Source organism: Nicotiana tabacum, chromosome 8, assembly GCF_000715075.1.
Source record: "Nicotiana tabacum cultivar K326 chromosome 8, ASM71507v2, whole genome shotgun sequence".
NCBI classification, from domain to species: domain Eukaryota; kingdom Viridiplantae; phylum Streptophyta; class Magnoliopsida; order Solanales; family Solanaceae; genus Nicotiana; species Nicotiana tabacum.
The window spans coordinates 119,900,069-119,914,177 of NC_134087.1; positions in this window are offsets into that span (position 1 = coordinate 119,900,069).

Below are 14,109 nucleotides of genomic sequence, written 5' to 3' on the forward strand. Positions count from 1 at the left end.
AATTGTTTAGGCTAGGGTAGTTAAATTCTTGATTAATGTAGATTTAGGTAGTTAATTACATTGGGTAAACATGTAGGGACACTACTTAGGTGAACGATTAGACTTAAAATCAAAATTTGTGAAACCCTAAGTTGTGCTGCTTCTGGGCACTCAGTGCGGACCACAATCGATTCTGTGCGGTCCGCAGTGCCCTTTTGCGGTTTGCGGTGCCATTTTGTGCAGACCGCGTTGATGAAAGACCTGAATGTTGAACCTCAGGGAATGCGGCCGCACCACATTTTGTGTGAACCGCATTGCCCCAGTGCGGCCGCACTGCCTAGATACAGAGGATGGGTAGTCTGATCCCTATCCCTGTGCGGACCGCATGACCATTTTGTGCGGTCTGCACTGACCTCTGTGTGGCCGCACTACATTTTGTGCGGCCGCACTACATTTGTGCGGCCGCACTACATTTTGTGCGGCCCGTATTGGGCTATTTTCTGCAATATGTATGCAATATTTTGATTCTGTTCTGCAACAATGTTTTTAACTGAGGCTACTGATACTAACAAGTTCACTTGATTGTGTTTGCAAACAATGGTACAACGACGAGGCAAAGGATTTAAACAACCTGGCAGAGGTAAATCTTCCCGGGGAGGGAAGCAGAAAATGATAAGACTCACTTCCCAAGCTAGGCAAAATATCAAGAACATGAGGAAAGCGATAAAAGTCGCTGACAGAGCCATTGACATGTCGATGAGTGAGCACGAGCCTTCCCGGGAGATCTCTTCGGACTCTGTGCCAGAATACATCCCTGACTAGCCGGAGAGATATAGACTGAGAGATACACCTCCAACATCGCCCACTGCCCAAGCATCAGTGAACATCTCTTCTGGTTAGTCTGGGGGCTCAGGTGATGGTAGTGGGGAATACTCCACCTCTCCCACAACTTCATTATCTGGAGAGGGTGCAGTAGGTGATGAGGAGGAAATATGGGGAGACGAAGAAGTAGCAGAAGGAGGTGAGCCTCAGGTGGGAGGCGTTGCTAGAGCTAGAAAGCCTGAGGTTTGATAGGACAGATTTGTGAGTAAGGTGGCATACCATAAATTTCGGGAGTGGTGGCTGGTGAGAAAGTTGATCCCGGAGAAGAGTTTCATAGATAGAGACTTGCCACCTCACGACCCCAATGTGAGGAGACAGTTCAGGACGAGAGTTGGATGTTAGCATTTTCTAGATGATTGTGTGGACGCCAACGAACACTTGGTCAAAGAATTCTACTCCAACGTAGCCCACATCAAAAAGGGCTCCAAAGTGACCAAGGTTCGGAATCTGAAAGTGTTATTCGACGGAAAGTCGATAAATGAATACCTTGGCTTCAATGAGGAGGACGAGACCCTGTACATGGTGAAGATGGAAATGGGAGAGGAGGTCCGTCCATGGTTGGCACAATACCTGGTAATCCCATGTACCACCCCAGACTGGTTGATTGTTGGAGTTAAGATATTAAGAAGGAGTTTGAACTTTGAAACACGGGGGTGGGAGACCTTTGTATGTAGCCGGTTGGATCCCATGACACATGATAACTCTCTTCCTCTCCACCGGGCTGTGTTAGTGGCTTCTATCATGGCAGGGTACCTCATTAACGTGGGAAATGTGATGTCACAGATTATTACCATTGTGGGTGCGGAGCATGACAGAAACTATCCATTCCCCAGTTTCCTCACGATGTACTTCCTGGACTTGAAAGCGGACAAGAGGCCCTTCGATATCAAATTCAAGGCGAAAGCCCCGTTTTCTTGGTACAACATGCAGGGGGTTGACAACCCCAAGAGCAAGAACTTCAAGAGTACAATTACTGCTCCAATTGGCCAGTCTGAAGAGCCAGTTGTGGTAGTGACTCCAGCTGAGCCTGCATCTACTTCCACTGCTGCCCCTCATGGTCCATCCACCTCAGCGGACCCGGAGATTCCATCTTCCCGGGCACATCCTATTACTGCCCACCGACTGAGCTAGGCACTTATGAGTATCAACAATTGGATACAGACTGCCTCATCCAAATTGTCCATCCTGACTACCACGGTAGAGGCTCAGTCGACACCTCCAGTCCCACAAGTTTCCTAGTCGATAGAGGATGCTTTGAAAGAGATTTTAGACAACCAGAAGAAAATCCTCAACACTCAGAAGGTACTGACTGAGGCAGTTGATTCACATAGCAAGGCTCTCAAGGAGCTTGCTCGGGAGCACAAAAAGCTGAGGAAGACACAGGCATCCAAGGAGTCCGTGAAGGTGTTGAGAGCTGATGTTGACAGACTGAAGGCGGATCAGCTGCCTTTAGAGTTACTGCTCCATGACCCAGTACCCAGAACTCATTCCCAACTAGAGCAGTCACAGAGGCCTCCCAAGAGGAAGAGGCTGATTCCTAGAGCGGATGATGCAGTCATCCAGTTGGCCGACCCACCGCAAGCTTCCTCTAGTCAGCCTTAGTATGCACTTCAGGATCATGTACAGGTCCAGGCCCAGGTCCTAGCAGCAGTAGAGCAGCAGGCCATCGGGAACCAGTCTGAGGTTCCCGAGCACAGTGAGGACCCTAGGACCACTCAGGAGCCTATGCAGACAGACATGCCATAGGGAGTCCCAATATCCTTTTTCCTATCTCTTTTTAGTGCTTTATTTAGACTAGTTGTTATTGGGGACAATGCCAGCTTTCATTTGAGGGGGTAGGCCCTACCTGTTATTCATTCGGATGATTGTATAATATTTGATACATTTTTATGCTTTCTTGATTTTTCATCTTTGGTCTGTATATAATTTTGACATTTTGTTACATTTATCGTACTTTTATTTTACTTTGGGTCTGTATATAAAGTTATGTTTCATTGTATATATTCATCCCATCTATTGTATATTCAAATCCCCTCTTATATATATTTATTCTATTTTCCGCAAATTTTTCGTTCTTAGCTTCTTATTTATGATTCGTAGCTTCTTGTTTTCAAAGTTTGCAATAATCCTTTGGTTTTCTTAATGCCACAATTCTTTCCAAAGGTGGAGTATTGTGTGAACCGGGTGGCTCTTCCCAATGATGGATGGCGTGACAACCTTCTTAAGGTTTTGAATCCGTTTTTGTTTTTGTTTTTAGTAGTTGGTAGTTAAGGGTACCTCAAGCAAAGCTTCACTTGGGCCTAGCACATTTGCCTTTGATCTCATGGTCAAAAACAAATTGTTGTGTTTAGGATGGTGAAAGTCGTGACCTTGAGACTCTTGTGTTGACCGATAATGATCAAGTGGTTTTTCGGGTCCATTGTGTGCTCAAATCGTATCTAAGGTTGTTGTGGGCCCCCAACTCTATGTCTTTAGCAATCCCTTAGCTTGTGCGGTGAGTAATTGAATTTCAAGTCCAAGTCCCAAGCCATTGGTCTAGAACTTGCCCTGAATGTTTGTTGAGGCGAAATCCTAAGTGAATTTTGACTTGAGACATGATTATAGGCTCTTCTTGATCCAAATGATAGTTTGAACAATTCCATAGCCTACCAATGATAAGATCCCTAGTCAACCCTCTTGAGCCTTGGACCTTTTCTTTCAAGAACCATGATACAAGCTTATACCCGTTCTAAAAGATCTTTTGGCACCCGATCTTTCCTTTAGCACATGGCAAAAATATAAGTTTGGGGGGAGAGAGATGAGGATTGCAACAAAGTGGTAAAAAGTCACAAAAATGAAAAAAAGGAAAGGCAATCAAAAAAAGAAAGAAAATCAAAAATACAAAAAGAATGTCCAATGTGAAAAAGAATAAAAAGGGATTCAAGAAAAGCAAAGAATGAAAGGTGTGGAAAGTTAAAAAAGGAGACAAGGTTTGAAATGCATAAGAAAGAGTGACAGTGTATCTCTCTAACCCCTTAGAAAGAAGTGAAATGACTCAAAGAGTCAAGTGAATGTGTGCCAAATGAATCAAAAGAAGTGCTTAAGGGAAGATGGAACCTACTTAGACCAAAACATTCCCTACCTTGAACCAAAAGCCTTCACAATGTTTCCACAAAAGCCCTATATGATCTTGAGTTGAATGAAGCTTACATTAGTGGATACTCACATAATGGGCAAGCATATAGTACTTAGAGCCATGTGACTTTTTTCTTGAGAGAGATGACTAAATTTCCATTAACCTCGTTTTACGTGCCACTAATTTTAAAGGTGTGGTTTGCTTAGGGAGAGTTGAGGATGTGTGAGTTTGGGTTCCACAATGACCAAAGTAATTGAAAGAGTTCTTTGATGTGTTGAGTCAACATTTGATGCTCTTGTGTCGCACTTAACCCATGGTGTTTCAATGAGTAAATGTTGTTAATGATTCATTTGTATTGAGGGCAATTGTTAGTCCCAATTGATTCTAGTTGAGGTTGCTTTAGGACAGCTGAAAACTTCTTGGATTTTCCCTTAAGGGGTGGGTCTTATTTTGTTTGTTTGAGGAAAAGCAAAAGCTTAAGTTTGGGGGAGTTGATAACTAGGGATTTTGACGCATTTTATACTCCTTCTTGCTTATGCTTTGATTAGAAATTCACACAAAATAGTCCCGAAAGGCTCACAAGTTGTGCTTGATTGCAGGTTTGCTCAACAAAGTGACAAAATGTCAAAGATCAGCTCAAAAGGAGTGAAACTTGCACAAGTGCCAAAGACAAGACAAGCTCAGGCAAAATAGGCCCAGTGCAGCCGCACACCACTTTGTGCGGTCCACACTAGGAGATTCAGAGAGCATGATTTCCAGGCTAAGAGGCAGTGCGACAACACTAGGTTTTGTGTGGTCCGAACTGAAGGCAATGCAGCCGCACTACCATTTTGTGCGGTCCGCAGAGCTAAGAATCAGAGAAGTGTCAAGTTGGAGCTTTCAAGCCAATGCGGTCCGCAGTCCATTTTGTGCGGACCGCACTAGAAGCCTCCGCGACCATAGTCCATTATATGCGGTCTGCGGAGCCCGAGTTTAGAGAATCAGATCTTCAAGTTCTGAGCCGTGCGGCCGCACACCATTTTGTGCGGTCCGCACTAACCCCGCAGGGGCATTTTTGTCCAGATTTTTCAGCTTAGTATAAATAGATTCTTTTTCCATTTTTAGGGTATGTGATAGTTTTTAGAAGCAGTTGCGCTCATGGGAACGACTCTTTTAGCCATATTTAGGCAATTTTATCTACTTTTCAACATTGAATCTTTATTTTTATCTTAGTAATTAATTAATATGAGTTTATCTTCATCTATTTCTTGTTTTTCTTCTTTGAATATGAGTAGCTAGACCCTATAGCTAGAGTTGTGGCTCAACCCTAGTGTGAGTAATTGATGGGTCTTGTATTTTAGGGCTAAATTGACTATTGGTGTTTGATATTTGGATCAATATGGTTAATTGCTGAATTAGTGGATGCAAACACTAGTTTGTGTTTAGTTGACTAGGCCTCTTCTTGAGAAAGAGAGCCTAAGTCTCTGAAATTGATCCAACAAGGAATTGGGGCGTACTCAAGAGATTGATAGCCCCAATTAAAGGGTTAAACCTTGAGAGAGTAATACCCGACTTGAACTCTAAGTTTCTTGTGTAAATTTGCATAACCAGTTGGTCTTGAGAAAGTCAATTGGGAAAAATCACTTGAACCACCGAGAGGTGTAGAGTGGGTAAAGTAGTGCAACGGTTATATCATACTCCCCAATCATGTCAATTGTGTCTTAGACTCAAGTATTCGTCAATTGACCACCTAGGCGGATGTCACTACCCTAATTCCCTTTAAACTATTTGAATTACCCTTTTAGCTTATCTCTTAGCTTAATCTAGTTGCAATTATAATTTGTAGTTTGATAAAAGTAGAATTATAAAGAAAACCCCCAAAAATGATTAGAAGTGTAATTTGGAACACTTACGCAATCCTAAGCTAAATAGACACTCAATTCCAATTCTAGCTCTCTATGGATATCGATCCCGACCCAAAATCGGGTAAAAGCTACTCCGACCCTCTCTCGCTACATAGTTAGTATAGCGGAGTAGGCTGTGATCATCGGATTGTAGAGGTCGAGGCCATTTAGTGTCCTTGATGCATCTGATAGCTGATACGATGGCAGCAACATCAACATTAAAGTTATATTACGATAACCTTGGTGCTTCTTTAGGCCTGTTTGACCTCAGTTCACGATCGATATCTCTCTTGACTCTGTCAATGAGTCTAAAAGGATAAACGGACCCAGAAGGAGCCCCAAGTTGATCATCTTCAACTCTAATTTTCGATTGATATCGGTTATGCACATCAGCCCAAGTAACAGCCAGATACTCAATCAGATTCTGCTTAAACTAATGTGAAGCCACCGAGCTTCAAATATTGAGTCCTTTGGTGAAAGCTTGAATGGCCCAATCATCGGTGACCGGCGGCAGATCCCTCCATTCCATTTAAAACCGGGACGAACTCCTTGAGCATCTCATTATCCTTCTATCTTACTTTGAAAAGGTTCGACTTCCTGGTTTCGACCTTGATAGTCCTGGCGTGTGATATCATAAAAGAGTCTGCAAGCATAGCAAATGAGTCAATAGAATTAGGAGGTAAGTTGTGATACCATATCATAGCTACCTTTGACAGGGTCTCTCCGAATTTCTTCAACAAGACAGACTCGATCTCATTATCCTCCAAGTCGTTCCCATTGATAGCACATGTGTAGGAGGTAACATGCTCGTTTGGGTCGGTCATTCCGTTGTACTTAGGAATCTCGGGCATGCAAAATTTTATAGGGATCGGCTTTGGAGCCGCACTCGGAGGGAAAGGTTTTTGTATGAACTTCTTGGAATCCAGGCCTTTCAGTATTGGCGGTGCTCCCGGGATTTGGTCGACCCTGGAATTGTAGGTTTCTACCTTTTTGTCATTTGCTTCGATTTTCTTCTCCCCTGATTCTATCTGTTTTATCAGCTACTCGAGTATTTTTATGATCCTAGGATTAGTCTATGACTCATTTTCATTCAACCTTTCTGCAACCGGTTCTTCACTGCGGGTAATTTCCCCAGACGGATCCAGTTCAGTCCTATAACTAAGCTATCGCCGCCTGTTAAGCCTGCAACATTTTGAAGATCATACATAGATTGATCTCGTCTCCTCCATTTTTCTACGCTGCCGATCGGGCTATACCACGAATATTATTCTCATGGTTGGTAGGTAGATTAGTATTGATAGCCACATGTAAATTAGCATCCAACGGGTCTGCAACTGGAATTCTGATAGGATCAACGGGTGGTACCTCGTTATCGGGTGCTATATTGTTATTTTCACTGTGGTGACCGAACTCATTGTCAATAGGTAGGGGTGCCAATTGTGAGTTTGACATTTTGAGCTTTAACCTGAAATTAGAGGCACTTCAAAAAACAAGTGTAAAGTAGTGTGTGTTATGGAAACAACAACAACAACAACAACAACAATAACAACAACATACCCAGAATTTCCCATACCGTAGGATCTGGGGAGGGTAGTGTGTACGCAGACCTTACCCCTACCTTGTGAGGATAGAGGGGTTTTTCCAATAGACCATCAGCTCAAAAAAGCATAAGCACCACACTAATGAAAATATAGATAAGAAGGGAAAGTACCAAAAGACCATATAAAAGTAGAATAAAAACAGCAAGACAGTTAGGTGATCAACAACGAAAGAAAACAACGGTTAGTAATAAAACCTACTACCAACAGAAAGAGAGACTGCATGCCAATATTACTATTATGAACACTCTAGACTACCTACTCTACTACCCTAATCTTCGACCTCCATACCTTCCTATCAAGGATCATGTCCTCGATCAGCTGAAGTTGCACCATGTCTTGCCTAAGCACCTCTCCCCACCTCTTCTTTGGCCTATCTCTACCTCTTCGCAGGCCCTCCAATGTCAATCTCTCACACCTCCTCACCGGGGCGTCTTTGCTCCTTCTCCTCACATGACCAAACCACCTAAGCCGCCCTTCCCGCATCTTGTCCTCAATAAAAGGCCACACCCACCTTGTCGCGAATAACCTCATTTCTAATCCTATCTAACCCGGTGTGCTCGCACATCCATCTCAACATCCTCATCTCTACTACCTTCATCTTCTGGACATGAGCGGTCTTGACTGGACAACACTCAGCCCCATATAACATCGTTAGTCTAACCACCACTCTGTAGAACTTACACTTAAGTTTTGGTGGCACCTTCTTATCACACAAAACACTGGAAGCAAGTCTCCATTTCATCCATCCTGCCCGATTATGATGTGTGACATCTTCATCAATCTCCCCATCCCCCTAAATAATTGACCCAAGGTACTTAAAACTCCCTCTCCTAAGGATAACTTGCGAGTCCAGCCTCACCTCCCCTTCCCCTCCTTGAGTCTCGCCACTGAACTTACACTCCAAGTATTCTGTCTTGGTCCTGCTCAACTTGAAACCTTTAGATTCCAGGGTCTTCCTCCATACCTCTAATTGTGCGTTCACACTGTTTCGTGTCTTGTCAATCAATACAATATCATCTGCAAATAGCATACACCACGGCATCTCCCCTTGGATGTTGCGCGTCAATACGTCCATAACTAGAGAAAACAAAAAAAAACTGAGTGCTGACCCCTGATGCAACCCCATCATAATTGGAAAATGGTTAGAGTCCCCACCCGCTATCCTCACTTGAATCTTTACTCCATCATACATGTACTTAATCAACCTAACGTAGGCAACGGGTCCACCTCTAACCTCCAAACATCTCCATAAAACTTCCCTCAGAACTTTATCGTATGCCTTTTCTAAGTCCATGATACCATATGCAAGTCCTTCTTTCTCACTGCTCCATCAAACTCCTAACAAGGTGGATGACTTTTGTAGTTGAACGCCCTGGTATAAACCCAAACTGGTTCTCGGAAATATACACACTTCTCCTCACCCTTAACTCTACCACTCTCTCCCAGACTTTCATAGTATGGCTAAGCAGCTCGATACCCCGATGGTTATTGCAATTTTGGATATCACCCTTGTTCTTGTATATAGGAACCATCGTGTTCCACCTACACTCTTTTGGCATCTTCTTCGTTCTAAAAATGATATTAAATAACCTAGTGAGCTATTCCAAGCATGCCTTGCCCGCACTCTTCCAAAACTCCACCGGGATTTCATCCGGCCCAGTCGCTTTGCCTCTGCTCATCTTACGCATAGCCCCCTTAACTTCATCAACTCTAATCTGCCTACAATACCCAAAGTTACAGCAACTCCCGAAGGAAAATTTTTATAACCTAGTGTGTGTTATGGAAAATTTATATCAAATAACCACTATTATCCTTAGCCCTATGGTGGGTGCCAAACTATTTATCCTCAAAATCGGATAACAATTGAATTTATAAGTGGTTTTAAGGATACGTGGATTAAATTGATACAAAGCAATAAATTAAATTTCAATTGAAATAAAATATGATAAAGTAAATCAAACCACACGAATTGAATAGTTACAGCCTTGGGGAGTGAGCCACCATTGAACATAATGCACTTTGGTTAGTGTCAAGACACAGTTGAATAAGAGCTTAAAGAGAAAGTAACAATATATTGCTTCTGAATGTGTGTTATAATGTGTTTTACAAGTAATCAGATTCACTTTATATAGTATGAGAGTCCTACTTTAGGTACAATTTTATAAAAGGTAAAAATCTTGTGATTCGCTGATTTGTCGGGTCCTTATTGATACGTGTCGAGAATCCCGCCGTAATATCTGACCGGTCATGGATATTTTAGCCTTCTGTTATTTCGGTCTTCTATTGGTTATGCTGTCAATGTTCCCTCGAGCTCGTTTGGGGTTAGGGTCTATTCCGGGATTACGGATTCAATGTTCTCTAGGACAAACATTCTGATGTCGGGTTCTAGCCCGGTGGGATTTGGGGCCGATCATCAGTCCCTCACATTCTGAGCTCGATCTGCCATGTCGTAGACGAGCAAGAATGGTTACGACAGGGCTATATGGCGTAAAGAAGCACCAAGGTTATCGAAATATAACTTTAATGTTGATGTTGGTGCCATCGTATCAATTATCGGACGCATCAAAGACACCTAATGGCCTCGACCTCTACAATCCGACCCAGACCAAAGGGATCCTAACCAGATGTGCAAATATTTGCCGATAGTTGAGGGAGGAGGTAGCCCGGTTATTCAACAACGGGGAACTTCGAGAATTTTTAAGCTACCGAGCTAAGAATTATTTCAGAAATAAGGATTCTAATAAACAGACTGAACAAGAAGTACCTCAATATGTCATTAACATGATCATCGGTGGGGTCGATATTCCTCAAGGGACGATGTTAAAACACAAAAAGTATCCATCACAAGGGAAAAACAGACTCGAGAATACATATTAGAAGGAACTTTGTCTTTTAATGATGAGGACGCAGAAGGGATCGTGCAACCCCAGAACGATGCACTGGTAATACTTGTACTCATAAATAAATCTCGAGTTAAGTGTGTATTAATTGATCCAGGTATCTCGGTCAACATCACCCAGTCGAGAGTCGTACAACAACTCGGTCTACAAGATCAAGTCGTGCCTGCAGTCCGAGTTCTGAACGCATTCAACATGGCATGTGAAACCACTAAGGGGGAGATAACATTACCAGTGAATGCCGCCGGGACCATTCAGGAGGCCAAGTTTTATGTGATTGAAGGAGACATGAGGTACAACGCCCTGTTCGGGAGGCCGTGGATCCACAACATGAGGGTAGTGCCCTCGACTCTTCACCAAGTGTTAAAATTCCCAATTCTAGGACGGATTAAAACAATCTACAGAGAACAACCAGTCGTAAAGGAAATGTTTGCAGTCGAAGAGGTGATTCCGATAGCAACACTCGCAACGTCAAAGGAACCAAGTTTGGGTACAAAGCAAGAGGCTAAATAGCAATCACCCACACCGGCCACAACCCAACCGGGTAAATAGGGGACTGATGAAGATGATGATTACGGGGTTCCCAGATCTTTTATAGTCCTCAATGATTTCGATGCCACTAAATCAACGATTGAGGAGTTGGAACATGTCATATTGATCGAGCATCTACCCAATCGGAAGGTATACCTGGGCACGGGGTTAACTCCCGAGCTAAAAAAACTCATTCAATTTTTTATAAGTAACATAAATTGTTTCGCTTGGTCCCATATTGATATGATAGGGATCCCACCGGAGATAACTACTCACAAGTTAAGCCTGGACCCGAAAATCCACTCGGTCAAACATAAGAGGAGACCCCAGTTCGAGGTCAAACATGCTTTCATCAAGGACGAGGTATCTAAAATCCTTAAAATAGGGTCCATTCGAGAGTTTAAATACCCGGGTTGGTTAGCAAACGTAGTGGTAGTCCCTAAAAAGGGAATAAATTAAGAATGTGTGTAGACTATAAGGATTTGAATAAGGCGTGTCCCAAGGACTCTTTCCCTTTGCCCAATATTGATCGCATGATCGATGCCACAATCGGCCACGAGATCCTCAGTTTTCTCGACGCCTATTCCCGGTACAACCTAATACGGATGAACCCAGATGATTAGGAAAAAACCTCCTTCATCACTAAGTACAACACATACTACAACGATGCCATTCGGATTAAAAAATACCGGTGCCACTTATCAACGCCTAGTAAACCAGATGTTCGAGGAACAAATAGGAAAATCAATGGAAGCTTACATTGACAATATGTTGGTTAAGTCCCTGCGAGCAAATGACCATTTAAAATAATTGCAGGAAAACTTCAGCTTATTGAAGAAGTATAATGTGAAACAGAACACGGAGAAGTGTGTGTTTGGAGTTAGATCGGGTAAATTCCTTAGGTTCATGGTATCCAACCGGGGAATCAAGATCAGCCCCGACAAGATCAACGTCATCAAAGATATCATAGTGGTGGACAACGTAAAGGTCATGCAAAAGGTTAACTGGGCGCATAGCCGCCCTAGGGCGATTCATCTCAAGGTGCTCCGATAGAAATATTGGAGCTCACTTTGTTAAGTGCCTCCAGGAAACTAAAACCATGTTTTCAGTGCCATCCTATATGTGTTGTGACTACTTACCCATTGCGAAATACAATGCATAAACTCTAACTCTCGGGATGATTAGCCGAATGGGTCGAAATCAGCGGGTAAGATATTGAATATCGACCCCGGACAACCATTAAATCTCAAATTTTTGCAGATTTTGTGGCCGAATTTATGTCGGCCCTAATACCCCGTGGTTGAAAGAGAATTGCTGGTAAACTCAGGGACGTCTTCGGGAATCTGGACCCTCTTTACGGATGTCGCCTCGAATGCAAAAGGGTCCGGATTTGGCATCGTATTGAAGCCACCTACAGGCAATATAGTTAGACAATCTATTAGAACTGTGAAATTGGCAAACAATGAGGCCGAATATGAGGCCATGATTGCATGTCTCGAACTAGCCAAAAGCTTGGAGCAGAGGTGATCGAAGCTAAGTGTGGCTCCTTCCTTGTGGTGAACCAAGTTAATGGGACATTCAAAGTCAGAGAAGAATGAAGGCAAAGGTACCTGGAAAAGTTGCAGGTAACATTACATCGGTTCAAGGAATGGACTTTGCAACACGTACCTCGGGATCAAAAGAGCAAGGTGATGCCTAGCAAACTTAGGGTCAGTGGTCGAGGACGACGAGATCAACTTTGGGGCAATCGTACAACTCATGAGATCGGTATTGGAAGAAGGTCAAGCTGAGATAAACTCTACAAGCTTGACTTGGGATTGAAGAAACAAATATGTAGAATATCTTAAGACTGGGAAACTACCCTCGGATCCAAAAGAATCGTGGTCCCTGCGTACAAAGGAAGCCCGATTTAGCTTGTCTGAAGACGGAACCTTCTTTAGAAAAATGTTCGATGTCCCACTAGTGATATGTCTAGGACCGCGAGATACCAAATACGTTCTGAGGGAAGTTCATGAGGGCACCTGCGGAAATCATTCAGGCACCGAATCATCAGTTTGAAAGGTAATCAAAACCGACAACTATTGTATCGACATGTAAAAGAACACAAAAGAGTTCGTGCGAAAATGTGATGGGTGCCAAAGTCACGCTCTGGTGATTCATCAACCTGGGGAGCGGCTGCATTCGATTTTGTCACCATAGTCGTTCATGATGTGGGGAGTGGACATCATCGAGCCCCTTCCTTGGGAACCCGATAAGGCTCAATTTATATTATTTATGACTAACTATTTTTCTAAGTGGGTGGAAGCCCAGTAATATAAGAAGGTCAGGGAGAAGGAAGCCATTGATTTCATTTCAGACCACATCATATGTCGTTTCGGAATGTCGGCAGAGATCATGTGCGATAATGGGAAACAATTCATCGGTAGCAAAGTAAGCAAGTTTCTTGAAGACCACAAGATCAAAAGGATCCTATCAACACCCTACCACCCTAGTGGGAATGGACAAGCAGAATCAACCAACAAGACCATACTCCAAAACTTCAAAAAGAGCTCAATCGATGCCAAAGGAAAATGGAAGGAAATCCTACCTGAAGTCTTATGGGCATACCGTATGACCTCAAAGTCCAGCACTGGGGCCACCCTATTCTCGCTGGTTTACGGCGTTGAAACCCTAATACCAGTTGAAATCGGAGAGCCAAGCCTCAGGTTCTAATACACGACCAAGGAGTCGAACAATGAGTCCATGAATACGAGCCTGGAGCTATTAGACAAAAGGCGCGAAGCCACCCTTGTTCGGTTGGCTGCCCAAAAAGAACGGATCGACAGATATTACAACCGAAGGGCCAACCTTTGACACTACAATTTCGGGGACTTAGTATTAAGGAAGGTTACACTAAACACCCAAAACCCAAATGAAGGGAAGCTGGGGCCTAACTCGGAAGGACTATATCAAATTATCGAGATCACCGGAAAGGGATCCTACAAACTTTGAACAATGAATGGCGAGCAACTACCGAACAACTGGAACATAACTCACTTGAAACGATATTACTGCTAAGGTACGACCCCATTCGTTTCTTTTATTTACATTTTGGACTAATGTTTGCAGGTAACCAACAAGGATCGGTATAAAATTTTTAGGTCTGAAAGCACGCATTGCACTCTTTTTCCCTTGAATCGGTTTTGTCCCAAATAGGTTTTCCGGTAAGGTTTTTAATAAGG